General features: G+C 39.9%; 1 long non-coding RNA gene across 2 annotated transcripts; it reads right to left on the reverse strand.

Annotated features, from left to right (window-relative positions):
- Positions 1-11,284: 11,284 nt before the first annotated feature.
- On the reverse strand, positions 11,285-12,756 carry LOC311087101. Of its 2 annotated transcripts, XR_014607167.1 has the most exons (4): positions 12,595-12,756; positions 12,367-12,527; positions 12,190-12,301; positions 11,285-12,117 (listed from the first exon to the last, which is right to left on the reverse strand). It is a non-coding gene; the product is annotated as an uncharacterized lncRNA (long non-coding RNA). The 2 variants fall into 2 exon arrangements; XR_014607168.1 differs by having other exon boundaries at positions 12,367-12,756.
- Positions 12,757-15,041: the final 2,285 nt, after the last annotated feature.

Genomic DNA, 15,041 nt, shown 5'->3' on the forward strand with positions numbered 1-15,041 from the left:
AAGATGAACTCTCCGTCTGCTCATCGGCTCCAGATTCCGTTTCAAGGACGAAACCAACTTTCTTGAAGGAATAGATCCGTCCCAGGAAGAAAGCCAGGTGTGCAGCCAAAGAAAGAAATGACGTGCAGTGCATTTTTGTGTTTTTTTTTTGTTTGTTTGTTTTTCTTTTGCTTTTGTAAACGCATATTATGCAATTTGTACAGACTCAAATGAGTGTATCTTAGAAACTAATTTATGTAAACAGTTCAAATAAATTCTGTATAGTTTTAAATTGTTTTATCAGGAAGAAAGCCAGGTATGCAGCCAAAGAAAGAAATGATGTGCAATGCATTTTTGTGTTTTTTGTTTGTTTGTTTGTTTTTCTTTTGCTTTTGTAAACGCATATTACGCAATTTGTACAGACCTATAAATGAGTGTATCTTAGAAACTAATTTATGTAAACAGTTCAAATCAATTCTGTATAGTTTAAAATCGTTTTATGCACGTTTTTCACATTGACAAGTTTGAGGTTGGCATTTATCAAATTTCTGTATTGAATAAAATATGTAGAAAAAAAAATATGATTTTTTTTTCCTTTTGTTTATTGCACTTTTGAGATATTTATCTAGTTACTATTGATTTATTACAAATATAGCCTTCAAAGTGGGAGCGTAAGGATTATTTTGATGTATGGCATATGAAAATGCTCAAAAGAATGACAGCACAGCATGTAAAAATTTAAAGATATACTCTGGCAGAACTGTTCTATGGTAGGTCATAAAGGGTTAATAAAAAAATAAAAAATGTAAATCAAGGAAATTTCTCTGGCATTTCTTTCTTTTTGCTGTATTGAAAACTTACCGAACCGTGACACCAGTGTTGTTACGGACTGCTCCGAGACTTGAAGGTTGGGATCCAAATGCAGCTTTTAATAAACAGAGTAATCCAAAGAACAGGCAAGGGTCATACACAGGCAGGCAGTCAAAACAAAGAAACAAACAAACAAAACAGGCAGGGACCAGAGGCAAGAGAGTAATCCAGGGAACAGGGCAAGATATCCAAAACCAAAATACAAGAAACCAGGGAAAACGCTCAGAGATGCAAGTGTAACACTTAAACAAGACTTCGCGGTGAGTGAATGAATGAACATGGTATAAATAGACTGAGACTAACAGAATGATGGGACACAAGTTAATGCAATCAGTGATAATGAGGTACAGGTGAATGTGATGAGTGATCAGAGATGAGTCCGGGCAGTGAGTATGGGAATTGTAGTCTGAGAGTGAACGTGAGTGTCTGATGTGGAGTGCCCTCTGGTGGCTCTCAAGGGCACTCCAGCTGGTGACCGTTACATAGCCCCCCCTTTAAGGAGCGGATTCCAGACGCTCCTAAATTGTCCAGGAGGGTGGTGGAGCGGAGGCGGACCCAGGGGCGGGATGGAGGGCCAGGCCCGTGCAGCGGAAGAGGACCTGAAGACTCCGGCAGGGCGGAAGGCCAGGGCGGAGCAGGCGACGAGGGCGGATCAGGCTGTGCAGGCGGCCAGGGCGGATCAGGCTGTGCAGGCGGCCAGGGCGGAGCAGGCTGTGCAGGCGGCCAGGGCGGAGCAGGCTGTGCAGGCGGCCAGGGCGGAGCAGGCTGTGCAGGCGGCCAGGGCGGAGCAGGCTGTGCAGGCGGCCAGGGCGGAGCAGGCTGTGCAGGCGGCCCTTCAGGCGGATCCAACGGTTCAGGAACATGAACGGGCTCAAGAACAGGAACGGGCTCAGGGGATGCGGTGGCCATCTTGTCCGAAGACAGAGGCGTGGAGTCGGCCATCTTGTCCGAAGACACAGGCGTGGAGTCGGCCATCTTGTCCGAAGACACAGGCGTGGAGTCGGCCATCTTGTCCGAGGACACAGGCGTGGAGTCGGCCATCTTGTCCGAGGACACAGGCGTGGAGTCGGCCATCTTGTCCGAGGACACAGGCGTGGAGTCGGCCATCTTGTCCGAGGACACAGACGTGGAGTCGGCCATCTTGTCCGAGGACACAGGCGTGGAGTCGGCCATCTTGTCCGAAGACACAGGCGTGGAAAGAGGAAGAGGAACAGATTCAGGCTCAGGATCAGTATCAGGATCAGGCTCAGGAACAATTTCAGTCTCGGCGGGACGAGACTCTGGACGGGCAGACGTGACGTGAAGCTCTGGCTCTGGCTCGGCAGGACTGACGTGAAGCTCTGGCTCTGGCTCGGCAGGACTGACGTGAAGCTCTGGCTCGGCAGGACTGACGTGAAGCTCTGGCTCTGGCTCGGCAGGACTGACGTGAAGCTCTGGCTCTGGCTCGGCAGGACTGACGTGAAGTTCTGGCTCTGGCTCTGGCTCGGCAGGACTGACGTGAAGCTCTGGCTCGGGCTCGGCAGGACTGACGTGAAGCTCTGGCTCTGGCTCGGGCTCGGCAGGACTGACGTGAAGCTCTGGCTCTGGCTCAGCGCGCTCTGAGCTTGACAGGACCAGCGGCGGCGAGGGCTTTGAGCTGGGTAGGACCAGCGGCGAAGAGGACTCTGAGCTGGGCAGGACCAGCGATGGAGAGGGCTCTGAGCTGAATGGGACCAGCGGTGAAGAGGGCTCTGTGCTGGACGAGACCAGCGGTGAAGGCTCCAGCTTGGCGGGCATGACGCTCTCAGTCTCAGGGGCGGCAGGCATGACGCATACTGCCTTGGCTTCGGCAGATCTGGCGTGAAGAGCAGGCTCGGCTGGACTGGCGTGAAGTGCAGGCTCGGCTGGACTGGCGTGAAGTGCAGGCTCGAGAGATTTAGGCTCTTGAGGGCTGACGTGAAGAGACTCAGGCTCGGCAGGGCTGACGTGAAGTGACTCAGGCTCGGCAGGGCTGATGTGAAGTGACTCAGCCAGCAAAAGAGCCTGTATTATGTATTGTTGAAGGCTCCAGTCAGGGTGATGAAATGGCATAAGGGAGCTGAATGGCTCGGATAGTCCTCCACGGAAAAATATCATTAAGCACTCTGTGTTCATTGATGTGAGATGTGCCAGTTTAATAAAGTCCATGATATATTCCTCAAGGGGTCGGTCTCCCTGACGGAGACACATAATCTGTGCTGCTGGATTCATGGCGATATCGCTGCTGGATCTTGGTGTGGCGAAGTCTTCTGTTACGGACTGCTCCGAGACTTGAAGGTTGGGATCCAAATGCAGCTTTTAATAAACAGAGTAATCCAAAGAACAGGCAAGGGTCATACACAGGCAGGCAGTCAAAACAAAGAAACAAACAAACAAACAAACAAAACAGGCAGGGACCAGAGGCAAGAGAGTAATCCAGGGAACAGGGCAAGATATCCAAAACCAAAATACAAGAAACCAGGGAAAACGCTCAGAGATGCAAGTGTAACACTTAAACAAGACTTCGCGGTGAGTGAATGAATGAACATGGTATAAATAGACTGAGACTAACAGAATGATGGGACACAAGTTAATGCAATCAGTGATAATGAGGTACAGGTGAATGTGATGAGTGATCAGAGATGAGTCCGGGCAGTGAGTATGGGAATTGTAGTCTGAGAGTGAACGTGAGTGTCTGATGTGGAGTGCCCTCTGGTGGCTCTCAAGGGCACTCCAGCTGGTGACCGTTACAAGTGTATGGTATCGAACCGAATACCCTGAGTATCGGCCGATACCCTGAGTCCAGGTATCGGAATCGGTATCGGGGAGGAAAAAAGGGTATCGGAACATCTCTAATTCTAAGTTTAAATATTGACGATCATAAGCTTGGGGGAAATGCAATTAATTGCAATTAATTACAGCAAATTGTGCAATTAATTAGTGTAGCAAATTAGCTCTATGAAATATTAATAATCAATAATAACTGGTTCTAATTGATTATGAATATTTGGATCAGTTAATATAATTAACTTACTGTCGTAAATTAATATTACAATCAATTAGCCTGTTTGTCCCGTGAACACTCAGGATTAATTGTTTATTAACTCTAAGAAATGTACATTTCTGGGGCATGGGAAATGTCTTTCTTAATTTACAGTACGACTAAGAGCAGTAGCAAAAATCTAAATGATTAGTGACTCCAGTTATGAGCTTGAGACACGGACAACTTTACGTGTGACATGAACAAGATTTTATTAACTAGTCTAAACACTTAAACTACTCTAACATACACACACATACATGCATACAGTTTACCAAGGGAAAGAGAGCTGAAGCAGAATACAGGAAAGCAAGAAGTTATAGCATTGTTTGAAATTCAGCAGATCAACAGCCTTGAGCAAACCATCAGTTTAGTTCCAACACGCCCTTCCTTGAAAGGGGTAAGGATACTTAATGTATCAAATAATGAGACTAAGTTTGATACTTGCATGTCTCGCCCATTTGAATTAAACTGTCCTGATGCAATTTGTTGAGTCTCCAGTTGATATTTGCTGATGTGGTCTTGATGAGAGAGAACCAGTGGTTTCCAGAGTATTTTTGGTGAATGGAAAGACAAGGCCGCAGCCTGGCACAAGCTTGGTGGGTCCTTAGAGGCTTCTAGTTCAGCATCATCTTCACGTCAGCATTTCAGAAAGGGACTAAGCGAGAGCTAAGAGCTGATCAGTGACTTTAAAGCGTGAAGATGGCACAACCTCTGGAGCTGTGTGAGCCAATGAGAAGATTTCCCTTTGGAGGGAAATTTTACGACCCATTGTCCCTTTGAACATGCAATTTGATTGGATGTTTAACACAAGAATCTTTAAGATGCTTATAATACTAATGCGTCACAAAGGGGGATCTAATGTAAATGAACAAAACGGGGATGAAGATTGGAGTTTATAGAGAATGTCAAAAATGCCACACATATGATTTGGTTAACCATATTATCCAAAGTCTGAAATATTAACCCAACAGAGTTTACAAGAATACAAAAGACAACCACATTAAGGGAAAATCATGAGATCGGAAAATTAGATACGTTTACACATTTCTCAAATGGTTATATATAGAATATATAGAATTAACAGGTTTTATTTCTCCTTCTCAGTGAGAATTAAGTAAGAGTCGCAGCTTTCTGGACATTCCGTTGCATCGTACAACTCTTATCAGTTTCAGTGTGTCCTGTAACAAGACACCGCGTCCTGCCAGTGTGTTAGTTTCATTTGGGATGTTAGTTTTTGGGGGACGTTTCACAGGCCTTAGTTGGGAGAGTGAGTTTGCTGGATTATTCATTAAATAAATTAATAATTTGTGTGTGTCTGATTGGTCCAGACGCTACAATTCCCAGCCCTAATTCTGTCCAATGATAAAGGCTATGTCGATTAGCATTGCATTAGAAATACAATCTATTATTATGAAAATACCCGACATGGCTTGATGAACACAGATAAATCATATATCATTGCAGTCGTGTGTTTTATTGTCTCCAAAACATCTCTGCATGTTACAGCGATCTCTGGAAGCTTTGTTTATGTCAAGGATTTGCTGGAATGTCACATGATGTGGCTGTTTATCACGAGTCTGTGCCATCGTCCTCGTGAAGCTTAAGAGGTTAATGTTTCTGTGGCAGGGTAAAGGAGCTTGTTTATTGGTTTATTGGAGGGTGGGTAGAAGACCAATGAGGTGGGAGCACCTGTAGTATTTAAAGACCTTTATTTTGGCGTCTGTTTACATGGCTTGCTGATTCCGGGCTTTTTTCCCCCCTGGCATTTCCTTTCTCGTTCCTGTTATCCTCAGGTATGTTAAAGCTAGCAGTATTTGGTAATGAGGTCGACGGCTCTTTTGTAATCTGTACTATTTATAGTTTGTTCTATAGCATTACTGGTGGCATAGGCATTGAGGAATGGTAGCTGTATGCGATCTCAGTTAACATAGTGTGTGTGTGAGTGCTGGCTGGCGGATCGAGCTGCAGCGCATTGAATAACTATACACCGGACGTTTGGGTGGTGTTCATCCGTTCATCTAAAAATTGTAAGTATCTCGTTCCCTTCTTCACTGGGGATTTTATAGATTTAGTTTAATGTTCCGTGTTCTGTTAAAGGGAAAGAGATGTACTGCTCGTGCTAACAGTCAAAATTGCGGGTGTGTGAGTGCTGGCTGTGGCGCATTGTGAGTAACCATACACTGGGCGCTTGGGTGGTGTTCATCTAAAATCGTAAGTATCTCGTCCCTTTTTCATTTTGGATCTTATAGATTTAGTTTAACGTTTAGTGTTTTTATTGTTAAAGGGAACGGGAACTTCCCCATCTGGAACCCTATCTAGTGGGAGGACGTTATAAAGAGATGCGGCTGTTGTTTTGCTTATTGGGTTTATTATTTCGATTTATTTTGTTTTCTTTGGTTGTGGAATTCCAGCTTACTCTTTTGTTTTGTCGTGTGGGATTTATTTGCAACATCTGTATGTTGGCTATTATTATTAGTAATTTCGTTTAGTTGTTTTTTTGGGGTTATTTTCCTCAACATTATTTCATATTCAGTTATGGTTTTCTTTGTGTAATTTATTGTGACCGTTGTAGCGTTTATACGCCCACGTATAAATATTATTAATTATTATTCATAATGAATTATGATCAATAATTAATAATTTAATTATTTTCAATTATTTACTGTAACAGAATCAATAATATGATCATTTATCAGTTCATCCAATGAACAGAAAGCATAAACAATTATTAACTCTAGGAAATATAATATCTTCCTGGCCAAGAAAGAATAACCCCCTAACAGTAAATTAAGAAATAGGGTAAAAGCATAGGTAACTTTTGATCGAAGTTCAAGACAATAAAATTTGATAAGCACATACACAAGCAATCTCTTTTCAAATACAAACAATACTTTATTGATTATATACTAACACGTACAGCTAATGTCTAACACAAACACACACACACGCACACACACACACACATTCATACGAGTTGCAGAAAGGAAGAGAGTGAGGAAAGAGTGGGTTTAAGAGTGAAAGGATGAAATCTCACGATTCCATAATGCACTTAGACATGACCTGAACGAACCATCAAACATTAATTTAACCCTTCTATCGTTTTAGGCAGGTTATTAAAGTTATATAAATACACCAGTGCAGCTTTAGTCTGGAGGTTACTTGCTTGTCTTCTCGTTCCTTTTTGGAATTCCTTTGGTCAGCGTCAAAGGGGTTCGTTCGTTGGTTATGGTCTCCTCGTGCCTGGATAGATGGGGCGAGAACCAGTCACGTGTGGCTGGCGGTTGCTGATGGTTGAATGAGTCTTTGAAGTTGAAAGCGTGCGTTGCAGCCGTGAATCGTGGAACGAAACTTTGCAGCAAAACTTAACTTAAAACCGAGACTTTCAATCGGAAAAGAAGAATAACACAAAAGAAAGAAAGAAAATAAGATACGGAAAGGAGATGACTGGAATTAATTCTAACCCATCTGATCTTAATTTGGGTTGATCTGCTCGTCTGTTAACGTTACATGGTTACTAAAACCATCGTCTGCCGTCTCCGTCTTTGTTCTGCACTCGTTGAGAGCTCTTCTGTATCAGAACATTTTGAACGAACTTAGAGAGCGAACTGCCAACCCCCCCAACGCTATGCGCTGGTTTTTAAAGGGTTTTTAAAACAAATAAAGGTTTGTTACCCTACCAATGAAGTCCTGACTGTTGCTTTGTTTGCAAAGTCATAAATCATGTCTTCCCTGGGGGGTTTCTCTAATGAAACTAAAAGACCAGATGCACAGTTTAGGCATGATTTCTAATTGTCAGAATATGAAACATTTTATAAAGATTTAATTGCAGTCATCTTTCGAATAAAAAGTATACGATCATACCGATATGAAACACAACACACTTTCCTTCACAACTCTAATAATTATATCAATTACATGAATTATATGGGATTAAAGCATATTAAAACACACACATGTATTGTAGACACACATAGAATGATGTATGATGCTTTGATGTATGATGTCTGATCATAAGTCCATTGAAAATTGTTCTTGAAGGATTTTATGTATAGTTATTGGTAAAAATCAGTTCTCTGGTTTGAAGAGACAGAACACTGTTTGTTCGTTCAGAGGTCTTAAGGAGGAGGGGTTCAGGAATGTTTGCTGGTATCGATCCGTCTTGTAAAACTATCAAACGTTGACCAGTTCTTCCTTCAGTTAACCAATAAAAGTCTTTGGTTAGCAGACTTTCTGGAGACTGTGGGTGATTCATGGTTGGGTAATTTGAATTTGGAATGTGAGGACTCTTGTTGTGATACCTTGGTCTCTGTCTTTCTCTTAACCAATCAGTAATTTGGCAACAAAGCTTAGTATTGACCAGCTATTTAGTTAGTGTTGGGGGGAGGCTCTTTTAAATAGCCAGAGTGATGAGGATCATTTGACATTCTGAACAAATCTTCTGTTTTGTTCGGCAGGAAGTAGAGAGTTTGAATTAATTTTCTGGAAGAAAATTAGTCTGTGGTTGGTTTCTTCTCATTGTCGTTACACCGTTTTGAGCTTGATTGTGTAGGTGACCAATCAGGCACTACTCTCTGTGTAGCCCTGTCCGGTCAGGAGGCAGGAGCGTCCTTGATGTGCCATTTTTGTGTTTGTATGTTTTGAGTGTTTGTAGTATAATTGTCTCATTTAATTAGTAGCTAACTAACAGACTTTTGTGTGTCTCCAGGAGCCAGTAGGATTCGGGTGGAACGGGGGAGGCCGGTTGCCTTGACCTAGAGGTGTGTACTTCACAGTGTATGATGTGTATTGGCACAATTGTCTTGCAGGCTTTGCAGTCTGATTTTGGGGTGAATTTAAGTAGGGTTGGACGACCTCTTACGTGTGCCCGGCCTGCCTTGTTCCTGTGAAGCCTGGCCCTGGAGGAGTATTTCTCTGTGGTGTGAGCTTTTAAGGATGATTGTGATGTTTTATTAAAATAAAGTATATTTTGTATTGTGACCCCTGTCTCACTGGGTTATATCTTTGCCCTCAGTGGGTACTACTTACCTGTGTGTCCTCTTTTTGGAGTATTTCCCTGGCCCTCCACCAGGGTGGCGTAGTCTGGTACGAATTTAAGTGTGATCCTAAACTCCTTGATTATAATATCGCCACATTTCTTTAGGCCTGATGTACGTGAACAAGAAAAAAAAAAACAGAATAACATATTTAAAAATTACATTAAATTTGAAAAAAAAATGTTGAATTAGAATTATAAAGTAGGACACTTAATTAAATGAACTTTATCTTGTGTGAGGGTTAAAACTTTTTTGAAATCGCGATGAACAACAATTTGCATATTTACAAACATATTTATGTATTCTCCTGTGTTGGCGTAGATTTACAAATGAGTTACGTTACAAATCTTGTGAAATTGTGCACACTGCGTTCCCAGAAAAACGTTATAAGCAACCCGAACTCAAAGCATGCAGAGATGCGCTCCACGCACATAAATGATAACAGTGCAACTATGAAACACAAACCACGTCTGACTTTTGCGTTCCCAAATGCACGTTATTGGAAACCTAATCAAACAGCACATGCAGACACTGGGTTTGCGTGGAGCAGCGTTTGCTGTGAACGAGCTGATGTCATTTTAACATGTAATCTGCACGCAAGCAAAATTAAAGCGTTGTGCTTCTCTGTGGAAAAAAAACAGCGCATATATTTATTTAAATGAATCGCAGCCTTTGTGATTTCACAATAGCATTATGCTATAATTTTAAATGGTTTTAAATATATCACGTAGCCTTAGTAAACAGTGTAATAATGCGGTTCATGGATTCTCGTCCCTGGAACGCGCCACTTCCGGTATTTTGCCAGTTACTCGACACGGTAAATTGCAATCGAGGATTTTTTTTTTAAATCGAGTATTCGACTTTAATCAAGGAATCATGACAGCCCTAGTTCTTCTGACATATTATAGACTGGAAATAATTTTAATTATATAGGCTTGTAATTCATTGTATAATAGACCTAAATGTTTTTAAATGATTTCCAATGAGGAGTAAGCTAATCTATCTAATCTTTCATTATTCTCACAACACGTCAGTTATGCAGTATTGAAATGTAATATCAATTTAATAATAAAAGTAGGCCTACCCTAATAATAATAATAAAAATAAGTTAAATTTAATTAAATTTAAAAAATAAGTTTAATTTAAAGACCCCCTGAGGGTTGTTCCATAAAACAAGATTAGAATACAAGCCAGGCTTATTTTGGTTAGTCAGACTTATTGTCGGTGGATTCTGTTTCATAAAGCAAACTTAAAAAAGTTCAAACTCAGTTACCCTGGCAACTTATGCTGGGAAACTAGCCTGGTCCAGGGCAGGCTAACTGTCAGGCTAAGCCTCAGCTGTTACACAGATCCTCTAACACTGACCGACAAGAACACAATGATATTACCACTGACACTCTCTCTTACCATTATTGGACTTTATTAGCCACTATTAGTCCAAAAATAAATACACAGTATACAGAAAATCAATTGATAAATTAGACTATATATATATATATATATAGATAGATAGATAGATAGATGTATAGATAGATAAATACAATATATATACTACAGGTTTTCTTTTTTTACTGGCTGAATGTTTTGTGCCCAATATTTAATTAGATTGTTTTAAAGATTTATGAATACATTTCTCTCTGGTTTTGTTTGGCAGCTGTAGTACATGTTTATGATTATTAGAAGAACATTAGAACACAATCTAAAAAAAAAGCTTTTTAAAGCAGAAGTTAAAATCACAAAATTAAAAATAAATAATTACAAAAGCACAGTATAAATTTTAACTGGTAAGATGAATCTGAGCTTAGGAATTGACAGTATATTAACCTACATTTGATTTACCCCATTACAATAGTCCCTTTACAGTTATTGCTATCATAAAAATACACTTGTAGGTTTAAAATTCTAAATAAGGCACATCTAATGTCCAAATAACAAATATTTTAGCATATATATATATATATATATATATATATAATGTACTTTATTATGTCTTTCAATTCAAACACATTTAACACGATTATACAAATGGACAGTTCCTTTAAAGACATCATATTTTCCCCCAATAAATATTCCTTATTTTTCCTTCTACTTTTTTTCTTTTGTGATAATACCCACCAACACATACATATGATTTAAGGGGAAAAAGACAAAAAACAATAAATAAATATTAATAAAAATTTAACATTCACATATTTATATCAAACTCTTATAATGACACATAATTCCTAATAGTTATTCAAGTAATATTATTTAAATATCAAATATTCAATATTAAATAAGTAAATAAATAAAATAACAAATAACTAGAAATAAAAGGGAGGGAGGGTTATATAAAAATTTAGTTAATGTAGGTGTGGCGTTATTATAAGCAAGAGATTTAGAAACCACGATAAGTTTGTACCAGACTACGCCACCCTGGTGGAGAACCAGGGAAATACCTCAACGGAGGACACACAGGTAAGTATTACTCACTGAGGGCAAAGACTTAAACCAGTGAGACCAGGGTCACAATACAAAATATATTTTATTGTATTTAAAACATCACAATTATTCTTAAAATCACATGGTATAGAACATTTCTCTTCAGAGCCAGGTTTCTCAGGGACAAGGCAGGCCGGGCGCAATCGAGAGGTCATCCAACCCTCCCTAAACTCACCCCAAATCAGACTGCAAAGCACTGCAAGGAAATCGTGTCAATGTAAATCACACACTGTGACATGCGTGCCTCTAGATCACGACAACCGGCCTCCCCTGCTCCACCACGAATACACTGGCTCCTGGAGACACACAAAAGATGGTCAATTGATTAAAGAACATTTATACCAAAACACACAATAACATACACAAAGGTGTCACATCAAGAGCACTCCAACCTCCTCACAAGTGAGGCTAACGAGGAGCAGTGCTTAGTTGGCGGAACAGAATCCAGCGCCACACATAAATGAATTATGACGCAAGAAAACCACGGATTAGTCTGAAATAATGTTAAGGAAAATCACTAGACATAATGACTACTAGTGATAGTTCACACGCCGTAGTTACAAAATTAATACCACACAGTGAGGCAAAACAACTGTAACCCCAAAAAACAAAAGAAACTATAAGGAATCAAAATAATAAACCAAATAAGCAAAACAGCAGCGGCATCTCCTTAACGTCCTCCCACCAGATAGAGTTTACAGATGAGGAAGTTCCCTTAAGTCATAAAACACTAAACATTAGACTCGATCTATAACAACTGAAATAAGAAGGGAATACGCTACTTACAATTTTAGATGACGTCACTCACGCGCTCCGTGTATGGTTACTCACAATGCGCGCAGACCAATCTGCCAGTCAACACTCACACACCGTTAGCACGAGCAGTAAATCTCCTTCCCTTTAACCAAACAGGACACATTAAGTCTATGAAATCCCCAGGGAAAATGGGAAAGAGATACTTACGTTTAGATGAACAGATAAACACCGCCCAAATGCCCGATATATGGGTACTCAATCCGCCGCAGGTCAGTCCGCCGGCCAGCACACACACATTTGCTATGTTAGCTGAGACTGCATACAGCCACCATTCAATGCCTACACCACCAGAAATGCTACAAATCAAACTATAAATAATACAGATTACAAGAGAGCGATCCACACCATTACAAAACACTGCTAGCCTTAACATACCTGGAGATAACCTGGAGTGGGACAGGAAATGCCAGGGGGGAGAAAGCCCGGAATCAGCAAGCCACGTAAACAGATGTCAAAATAAAGGTCTTTAAATACTCGCGCTGCTCTCACCTCATTGGTCCTCTCCCCATCCTCTAATAAACCAATAAACAAGCTCCTTTACCCTGCCACATTCGCTAATATATATTCCTTTATTTTATGGAATATTCTTTGATTTTAGAGTTGCACATATCTTTTCAAAATGTATACATTTGCTCTTAATTTCATGTTATCCTCTCCATAGTGTACTTTAGAAACTAAATCTAACCACTCATTTAAAACTGGGGATTCTTGCTTTCTCCAAAAAATTATTGCATTAAAAGCTGTAATTCTCAGCATTCTAAATAAGTATACAGAAATGAGCAGCAGCGCTCGTTCAGTATGAAATTAGCAGCAAATTGGATATATTTGCATGACTTTCTAACATTTACAGATGGAGAATATAACTGTAAAATGTAAGTTTTGCACTGAGGAAAAAAAAAAAACATGTCACAAACGCATAAAACAGCACAAAATATACGCTGTTTGATGGTGGATCGATTTGATCCACGATCGACCTCTAGGGCTGCTTCAGAAACGCGTGCACACGCAATTATCTAGACTAGATAAACCTGGATCAAATTAGTGAGATTGCGTGAACTTCAATTACCTTTTATGGAACCACTTTAGCCCCAACTTATTTGTTAGGCTCATTCAAGTCCGGTTTTGGAGTTTAATCCCCGCTTTTCTAAGCGTCTTTTATGGAACAACCCTCTGAGGTGAAAATCATATAAAAAGTTTATAAGTCTTTGTGGTGTTTTTAATATGCGTTAAAGTCCACCTGATACTATTATGATTTAATACAAATATATTATCAAAAATGGTGGTAATCAAATGAAACTTTCACAAACTTAAATAAAATCCTTTTATTTTTTTGTGCTGCAAAACAGATTTATTAAATTAAACCATGGTCAAAAAAATATTCCTTAAATAATGTTTAAATAAAGTGTATTATTATTATTATTATTATTATTATTATTATGAGAAGCACATTCTATTGTAGGCGTACAATAGTAATATATTTCTGTCATAATTTCTTCTAGTTAAACCGAACTTTTATATTTACGGCTTGTAGTGAAGACCTTTTGAGTTTCAGAGCGTATTTGGCAATGGTTTCTCAAATAAAATGATGAAATGTTCTTTAAGCGTTCTCTCAGAGCAGCTCTGGTTATGTTCATGTGTTCACATCTTTATATTGTGAGAAATCAAAATGTAATTCGTTACTTTCGACCTCTGGTGGCAAGTCACTGTTAACAAGTGAATCATTGAGTCGTTAATTCAACCGATTCGTTCAAATGAACTGATTCATTCAGTAACGAAACACAGATGTGTTGCTCAGAGATGCAAAACAGTTCTGCTGTGGCTTTTAGTGTAGACGGTATATATCACACACCCCTATGAATTATTTTGATGTACTGAAATTGAAATTAATTCTCTTTTTTATTTTATTTCAGACATGATGGAGGAGATTGAAGAACTGAGTGAAGTGGAGGAGGAACGTCATGTCAAATATGGAGAAAAACCTTTCAGTCGTTCAAAGACTAAAAAGACATTTTTAAAGAATAGAGCCAAGAAATCTTTCATCTGCACTCAGTGTGAAAAGAGATTCTCAAGCAAACGATATCTTCAAATTCACACAAGAGTTCACACTGGAGAAAATACGTTCACATGTGATATGTGTGGGAAGAGTTTCACACAATCAACTACCCTTAAAAGACACATGATGATCCACACTGGAGAAAAGCCGTTCATGTGTGATCAGTGTGAAAAGAGATTCCAAAGCAAACATTATCTTGGGATTCACATGAGATTTCATACCGGAGAGAAGCCGTTCACATGTGATCAATGTGGCAAAACATTTGTTAGTGCATCAAACCTGATGAAACACCTGAAAGTTCATACGAAGGAAAAGCCACATTCATGCTCTGTTTGTGGAAAGAGTTTTTCACTGCTGCAAAGTTTACATACACACCAGAGAATCCATATTGGTGTAAGAGCTTATTTGTGCTTCGAATGTGAGAAGACTTTTATGTCAGCAAACTGTTTAAAACTGCACCAGAGAATTCACACTGGAGAGAAACCTTACAAGTGTTCACACTGTGACAAGAGATTCATTCGGTCAACACATCTGAAAACACATGAGAGGATCCACACTGGAGAGAAACCTTACAAGTGTTCACACTGTGACAAGAGATTCAGTCAGTCAACAAATCTGAAAACACATGAGAGGATCCACAGCAGAGAGAAGCTGCACACGTGTGATCAGTGCGGAAAGAGTTTCTCTTTTAAAACTCGCCTGAAGCTTCACATGAAGATCCATGAGGTGGAGAAACCACATCACTGCAGTCTGAGATCACGGTTAGTAG

Source organism: Abramis brama, assembly GCF_963993115.1.
Source record: "Abramis brama genome assembly, chromosome: 7".
Taxonomy (NCBI): Eukaryota; Metazoa; Chordata; class Actinopteri; order Cypriniformes; family Leuciscidae; genus Abramis; species Abramis brama.